We start from the raw sequence: 9,161 nt of genomic DNA on the forward strand, positions 1-9,161 counted from the left end.
CATATTGCATATGTTCCTTGATGAACATGTCTTGCCTCTATACTGAAATTTTATATTTCAATGACGACACACAAATATTTGAAAATCTTGATTATCCGAAACAATGGTATGCAATCGTAGGAGAAGTGAAGATAAAAGATATAACAATTAATTTATATATTTTTTACAATTCTGATGATTATTCACCATTCTACAAAGACACGAATAATTCTGATGACGGATACTATACCGATTAGTAATTCATGTTAGGTTTAGTAATTTAGGAGTTTTTTTTTATTGCTACACGTAGTTTAAATTATGTAACCGTATTTAGTAATTTATGTAATCATATTTTTAGGAAATTATGTAAATGTACTTTTAGAAATTTATGTAATCGCAATTTAAATTTGTATTATTCATAGTGTTTTTTTATAATATAAATGAATAAATTGACTAATATAATTAACTAAAAATATATAAATAAATAAATAAAAAATAATAGTTTCTCTCTTCAAGACACTGAAACTAACAATGAATGACTTCCCAATTTTCTCAACAATTTCAATTTTTCAGTGCCTGTCCAGTGAGCGTCCAGTCATCAACAAAACGCTGAAAATAACATTGAACGACAACCAGTGCTCTAAAAATCAAGAGAGACAAACGCCACGAATCCGGCACATCAAGTAATTGAAGTTGACCCAACTTTTCTAATAAAGAGTGAAACTGGCCCTTAAAGACAGATTTGTAACTTAAATATTCTCACTACTACCATTTTATTACTGTTAATTTTTCCAATATACATCGTAATGATTTTATTGATTGATTTTAATGCGTGGTGAGTTTAGGTATAGGTCTGTGGGGTCCTGTGATATTATCACCAAAATTAATTTAAAACTGTATAGGACACCGGTACATATAATAATGAGATCCATATATTTTCGAATTTAAAATTTAATAGATTGGACTATTAACATATTTGAAATTAATATTACTATTACTATCTATCTATCTATCTATCTATCTATCTATCTAAATCGGTAGGATGAATCCTACGTGTCAATCAGCCATTCACCCTCACAATTATCTTTTTCCTAATTAATCCTGGATTATTTTCACTAATTATCTAATACCGCCACGTGTCTACTACCAAATTACAACCTAATTACAATTAACATACACAATTCAATCGTTTCATTCACGCAGATGGAAAAAACTTGAATGAATCAAACACCGATCAATACTTGTCATTCACCAATCCTTCATTCACAAATTCAATGACTAATAACACCGATCGTTTCATTATCCGATCGAATGAACCCTGAAATTAATCTATTTCAATAGATGGATTAAAACAATCCGGCCCAATATCCCTAAAATTGAAACTCAAAAATTCGTCAATTTCTATTGATCAATTAGGTTTTCTGGAATATCGTTGAATATTATCTCAAAAATTCGTTATTGAATATGCAAGATTTACTCAAGCTTTCTTTTGTGCTGTTGTCTAATCACTTGATGTCAGGTATGATTTTTCACTTGAATCTCTTTGTATTAGGTTTCTTTTGTTGTTATTTATGTGTTCATCCTAATTTAAATAATGTAACTGCCATACACAATTTGACTCCATTTGTATATTATTTATTTATGATTTGTGTACATGTTTCGGTGCCATAATTCATGAATGATTCACGTAATTTATAAATCAGTTTAGGTTGTTTTCCAAATTGTTATTCTTATTGTATTCGATTTTATGTTTTATACATCTTCATCGGATGTAAATTGTAATATGCCATGTTCCACATCATCATGATAATGATGTTTAAAACCAGAAACAAATATGTTAATTTTATGTAAATTGTAATATGTTTCTGTGTGTTAATTTTATTTTTTTTCGGAACAATTTTTTATATGTGGGAATTAATTTACCATTAACGAAATTGGAATTTCAATTCCCATTGACAGTTGTTTTTACGTGGTTTTCATATCTCAATAACCCGAAAAAAATGGATTTTGTCAAACTAATTTCCTGTTAATTAGCAATCATAGGATATTCTCCTAAATTAAATTTCGACAGTTTTCCAATTTGCCTATATATATCCTGAGTTGTAATCACTTGCATCCATAAATTTGCTTGAAAACAAAGGGACCAATGAGAACGCGACATGTGGCGCGAAAATCACATGTGATTGGAAAAAAAAATTTCGAAAATTTTTTTTTTGAAATTTTTTTCGAAATTTTTTTTTTTTCGAATTTTTTTTTTAAATCATATGTGATTATGCATGTCAATCACATGTGATTGTAAACACAATCACATGTGATTATGCATGGCAAATCCAATCACATGTGATTGTACAATTCAATCACATGTGATTGTGCAGGTAAATTACATGTGATTGTAAAAAAAAAATTTTAAAAAACTTTTTTTAAAAAATTTTTTTAAAAAAATTTCGAAAAAAATAATTAAAATTTTTTTTTTTCGAAAAATAATTTTTGAATTTTTTTTTCCAATCACATGTGATTTTCGCGACACATGTCGCGCTCTCATTGGTTCCTTAGATCTCAACTTAATTTATGGACTCAAATGAATATTCATCTATATATCCTTCAAAACCTTACTAAATAATCATTACTATTAGTAATGTCATAGTGAGTTTTTGATGGTGTACTTTGAGGAATTACCTATTGACTTCTCAGTATCACAATCCCATCATTCTGATACTTATTTTTTCTTTTGTAATTTTGGGTGTTGGTTCTATCTTATGCATTATTCGTGTAATTTGGTCACTGTTTTAGCTGTGCATCTTGTGTAATTTGGTCACAGTGATCTGTACATTTGTGTAAATTCTATATTCATATGTATAATATAAGTCTTTCTTCCCCCAAAAAAATTTTAGGACCCAGGGTAGAGATTTTCAAAACAATAGTGTATGCATATAGTGAATGCATAGTTTCATCTATTATTGACAAAAAAGCACTGCAGATTGACTATATGTGTGTGTTTATTCTTGGTTACTAATTAGTTTTTTTTGTTCTCTAAAATGATGTCGAGGTTTCAGAAAAAAAGTGATAACGACTACAGAATCGTGCTGAAAAGGTATGAAGTTATGTTAATTGTTGGCTTAAAGAATCCTAATTGTTAATGTTGTTGACTAGGAGGTGAATTATATTGTTTGTATCACTTAAAAAACTTGAGAAAAAAGTATGATATTGCTATCAAAATTCATACATGGCTTACCTTAAAGTATGATATTCCCATATAAAAAAAATTAGCTTACCTTGAAGTTTATTAAATCTATACATGCTTTGTTTGTCCTTCATTTCTTTTTTCACTGCCATGAATACTCATATTTCTTTGATTAATGATGCTTTGTTTGTCCTTCATTTCTTTTTTCACTGCCATGAATACTCATATTTCTTTGATTAATGAACAAAATTTTTTTATTAATTCGTTCCTTTTTGGTTTTCAGAAAGTTAAACTATGATGGACATTGAGAAGTATCTTCAATTTTACAGTCATCTTGTGTTTCAGATATTAGAGATGGTGTACAGAGATAAATTCACAGCGACTGCATTAAAAAAAACATGGGAGGTAAATAAGTTATAATCCCTCCCGTTGAACATGTCAAATGGGTCGATTTTGTTTGATTAAGAGGTTAATTCAAGATATAACATTTTACGTTTCCATGTTGTGTGATTAAGAGTCCCCGTGCAACGCACGGGCTCTTTATTTGGAGCATGTTTTTAACAATTCATAAGTTTGAGTTGTGTATTGGATAAATTTGTTAAAACTACAATTATGTTTCAAATTGCATAATAGTACTAACTAGGTAAGAAGCCCTCGCTTTGCGTCGGTCTCCGTTTCAAATATAGTTTATTGCGTTTAGTTCGAATAATTATTTCGAGTTTAACGGCTATGTCGTTTAAACGTAACTCGACCCGAGCGAATAGATAAATCCCGTCAAAAGTTAAGGTTGTCAAGTTTTAGTAGAGGTTCCTTGTGTGTACAACATCCGAAGCATGGGGTACAAAAATTTTAAGCATGAAAGTGTGTTACTATTCATAACGTTGTCTATTAGATATAGGTATAATAATTTAATATATTATAATTATAATATAATATTATAATAGGAAACACCACTAAGGACACTTTAGTCCACTCACACACACATTTTTACTATTCACTTTCATATACTATCTTTTAGATATAGGGGATAGAAAACACCATTAAGGACACTTTAGTCCACTAACACATTTTTACTATTCACTTTAGCTATATCTTTTAGATATAGGTATAATGAATAAACTAGACGCATTTCTTCATTGACACACATATGTTCTTTGATGACAACCATAACGTTTTCAATTCTTATGATTTATATACTTTTTAATACTGTCATTATCATTCTGTTACATGATATAACTTTTAACATTTTAGATTTACTAAACCAAGGAGTACCCGTGCAACGCACGGGCTCTTAAATCTAGTTACTATTACTAATATAACTAATAGACAAAATTTGTCTTATTAGTTATGAATAGTACTATTTAATATTTCATTTTTCACACACCCAACCCCCTAACTTTCATTAAAATACAAATCGTACCCCCATTTTATAGTACTATTTAATATTTCATTTTTCACACACCCAACCCCCTAACTTTCATTAAAATACAAATCGAACCCCCCTATTTTATACCTATATTCTAAAATATTATTTATCCCATCACTAACACTAAAAATATTAAATAATAACACTCACCACGCTACTACTGTGCTACTTTTTTTTTTGTCTCAAACGATAAAAAAGCAACTTTTATAAAAGGAACAACCCTTCAATGCTACCAAAAGATGTCGAAAAATATTTTTTTTTACAAAATAGATCAACTAACTTTAAAAAAAAAAAAACCCGAACGCTAAAAGAAACAACTTTCACAAAGGAACAACCCTTCAATGTTAGATGTCGAATTTTTTTTTATTTTTTATTTTTTACAAAATAGATCAACACTTTTTTTTTAACTCGCATTTAAAACGGAGCCCCCGGCGCAAAGCGATGGCTCCACAACTAGTTAGGTCTATGAGCCATTAATTGTTTATATATAAAAATAAACACTTAATCACTTATCCAGTTATCCAATTCTTAATTTTCCATAACGCGAGTCGATTCACCATTTAACCTTCATCCTTCGACCTTCGTCCAATCATCCAATCATCATTCGAATCATTTGATCGATTTATCCATATATGTGGTTGCCTGGTAAGTGTTTCTCGTAATTATGTTCTCAAGTATTTAATGGATAGAGTATATGATATTTCCGTATTAATAATATGTTTTTATTTAATGGTGATTGTAATGACAATAGTAAAAAATCTGAATAATCTTATATCTATAGTATCATATAAATCTCTAAAATTATGATATCATAAATAAGGATTATAAAAGGTTAAAAAAAATTTAAACAATAAAGAAAATTTTTTTAGTCCTTAATGATGATATCATTAAAATAATTAATTATCTCATTTGGATGCAAGATTTGGCAAGCGGTCGAGTGGACATGCGGATATCTCATTTGGAAAAATCGCAACAATATGGTCTTCAAAAAAATCTCGTGGAATCCTCCGGTGGAGCTTAGTGAAATTCAAGTGAAGAGTTTTGAGTGGATTGCGAATAGATGTAAAACCTTGTCGATCGATTGGCTTACTTGGCTCATGGATCCAAATAAGCTAATTATCTAATGGTGTAATTGTGTATAGTTTTTATTTTGGTGAGTTGTAATTGTGACGCGGGTGTGTGATGGATACTCTCTTAGCATCCATTACTCTCCTCTCCCTTGTAGATAGTGTGAACTCTCTTAAGGTGTGTGGGATTATCCCGTCTTGTACTATACATTTGAGTTTTAATATAATGATTTGCCTTTCCAAAAAAAAAAATAATTAATTATCTTTAATAAATTTATTAACATGTTCATTATATAATATATGGAGCATTATGTACAACCTTATGATAAAAAACCAACATGATCATATGTACAATATTCGAAGCATTATGTACAACCTTAGTAAAACACCTCCATGACTATGTGTACAATATCTGATGTATTATGTACAAACCTTATGATAAAATATTCTCATGATCAAATGTACAAACTTTAAAACAAATTGTACAATCTTTTAAAAAACACTCCATGAACACATGTATAAACTTTGAAGCATATTGTACAACCTTCATATAATAATTGTATTTTAAATATTAAAAAAAAAAAACTAAAGAGGCAATTTGTTATTACTAATAATTATTATTAAAATATAATAATTACTAATATAAATACATAATTTTAGAGCAAACTTTATTATTATTGTATTATTATTATTCAATTATGGGTTCTCTTTACGAAATTAATTACTTTACATATGTATACAAAATAAATGTATCAATAAAATGTTGTAATAGAGGTTTTTATGATAAGGAAAATAATAATTGTGATGAAAAATAGAAGAAGGTCGTGAGAGAATAAATGTAGTTCATTTATTAGGACCAAATTAAGTATATATTAATATGTTTGTAAAAACAACGACAAGTTTTTTAGTCAGGATCTGTGGTTTCACAGGTCATTAAACTAAATGACTTTAGCATTTTCGTTTACTTTATTTCACTAGTTTTGCGAGTATTATTCAATTTTACGTTTATGTTTTGGTTGTGACCCGACCCTACTTAACCCGATATATTTAATATTCCGTGCAAATTAATTATCGAACAAATTTTTTAAGACTTCATTGAATTTTGATCCTTAAATTGCCAGAGTTTTAATGTTACTGCTTGTAAAGTGTACACATAGCTAATAACGTTGATTCATCATATATGAAAGTCAAGAAATCATAGCCGTAGATCGATCAGCTATTATGATTATGCATCCTGTTTGTCTCCTTGGATTTCTGCACTTCAAGTTAATCTCCCATAAATAAAGATCTTTTCACTTTATTCTTCAAAGTCAAATGGATCCAAAAGAAAAAACACTTGAACCACACTAAATGAAATCTGACTCATAAGCTAGTATCCAAACAGTACTATACTTTTAAGTGAACTTATTATATATACTTGCACATTATATATATATATATATATATATATATATATATATATATATATATATATATATATATATATATATATATATATATATATATATATATATATATATATATAGTTATAGTGGTAGGATCAAGAGGGAAGTAACCATTCGGGGGGAAGCGGGGGGAAGCAAAAACTTTTTTTTCTTTTCGTTTTTTGAAAAAAACTTTGTTCACGAACATTATAGATGAGATGAAAATATGAACATTTAGTAGAGACACTTTGTGATAAATGTTTTTATTTTGGCGGAAAAACGCTCGAAGAAGTAATATATAACAATTATCGTGTTTTTCGAGCGTATTTTGAGATTTTAGCTATTGGGGTTTAGATATTAGGGTTTAGATATTAGGGTTTATAGGGTTTAGATATTAGGGTTTAGAAATTTAGGGTTTAGGGTTTAGATTTAGGGTTTAGATTTAGGATTTAGATTGAGTTTTTAACACGAACGGTTTAGAGTTTAGGGTTTAGGGTTTAGGGTTTGGTATTTTGAGTTTATGGAATAAACCCAAAACACCAAACCCAAAACCCTAAACCCGAAACTCTAAATCGGGCTAAATTTTACTTCACAAAACATGAAAAAAAAACGTTCATATTCTTCACGAACAATATTATCTTGAATGTTATTTTTGTCGATCGTTTTTCCGCCTAAATAATAACATTCATCACGAAGTGTCTCTTCTAAATGTTCATATTTTCGTGTGATCTTGATACCGGGAAAAAAAATTTCAAAAAAAACGAAATAAAAAAAAAATTTGCTTCCCACCGCTTGGTTACTTCCCCATTGATCATGCCCCTATATATATATATATATATATATATATATATATATATATATATATATATATATATATATATATATATATATAGTTGTAGGATCAAGAGGGAAGTAACCAATCGGGGGGAAGCGGGGGGAAGCAAAATTTTGTTTTTTTCGTTTTTTGAACATTACAGATTGGATGAAAATATGAACATTTAATAAAGACACTTTGTGATAAATATTTTTATTTTGGCGGGAAAACGCTCGAAGAAGTAATATATAACAGTTATCGTGTTTTTCGAGCGTATGTTGAGATTTTAGATATTAGGGTTTATATGGTTTAGATATTAGGGTTTAAAATTTTAGTGATTAGGGTTTAGATTTAGGGTTTAGATTTAGGATTTAACACGAACGGTTTAGAGTTTAGGGTAAAGGGTTTAGGGTTTGGTGTTTTGGGTTTATGGAATAAACCCAAAACCCTAAACCCTAAACCCTAAACCCTAAACTCTAAATCGGGCTAAATTTTACTTCACAAAACATGAAGAAGAAAAAAACGTTCACATTCTTCACGAACAATATTATCTTGAATGTTATTTTTGTCGATTGTTTTCCCGTCTAAATAATAACATTCATCACGAAGTGTCTTTTCTAAATGTTTATATTTTCGTGTGATCTTGATGCCGGAAAAAAAATTCCAAAAAAAACGAAAAAAAAAGTTGCTTCCCCCCGCTTCCCCCCGATTGGTTATTTCCCCACTGATCCTATATATATATATATATATATATATATATATATATATATATATATATATATATATATATATATATATATATATATATATATATATATATATATATATATATAAATCTACAATATATGTTGATGATTTTAATGTAAACGGCTATTTTGTGTGACAGTGATTTACTCTTAAACTTTATTGAAAGTTAGTAGATTGTGGAGTGCTTGATAGGCCAGCTAGAGTCAATAAATTGAAAGATTATGTTGGTTAATTGGTGTCTTTTTCATGAAAGACACAACTTTTCATGAAATAATATCACTCTTTATGAAAATGTGTCACTTTTCATGTAATAGTGTAACAATTCATTGATACCTTTTACTTAAAAGATGTGACCATTCATGGTCACTCTTTACACCAAAAGGTGTAATCATATATAGTAATTTTTTCGCTTTTTTTAAAATTTTTTTTTATTATTCAAACATTAAGATCTCATGACAATATGAATATTTAAAAAAGACACTTTGTGATAAATGTTATAATTTTGGCGGAAAAACGCTCGAAA

The 9,161-nt window shown here is 28.6% G+C and overlaps 1 long non-coding RNA gene across 1 annotated transcript; it reads left to right on the top strand.

The window, feature by feature from the left end:
* Positions 1-971: 971 nt before the first annotated feature.
* On the top strand, positions 972-3,808 carry LOC139867588 (uncharacterized). Its single transcript, XR_011765883.1, has 3 exons — positions 972-1,498; positions 3,033-3,070; positions 3,444-3,808. It is a non-coding gene; the product is annotated as an uncharacterized lncRNA (long non-coding RNA).
* The last annotated feature ends 5,353 nt before the right edge of the window (positions 3,809-9,161 follow it).

The sequence above is a fragment of the Rutidosis leptorrhynchoides genome, chromosome 9, assembly GCF_046630445.1.
Source record: "Rutidosis leptorrhynchoides isolate AG116_Rl617_1_P2 chromosome 9, CSIRO_AGI_Rlap_v1, whole genome shotgun sequence".
Taxonomy (NCBI): domain Eukaryota; kingdom Viridiplantae; phylum Streptophyta; class Magnoliopsida; order Asterales; family Asteraceae; genus Rutidosis; species Rutidosis leptorrhynchoides.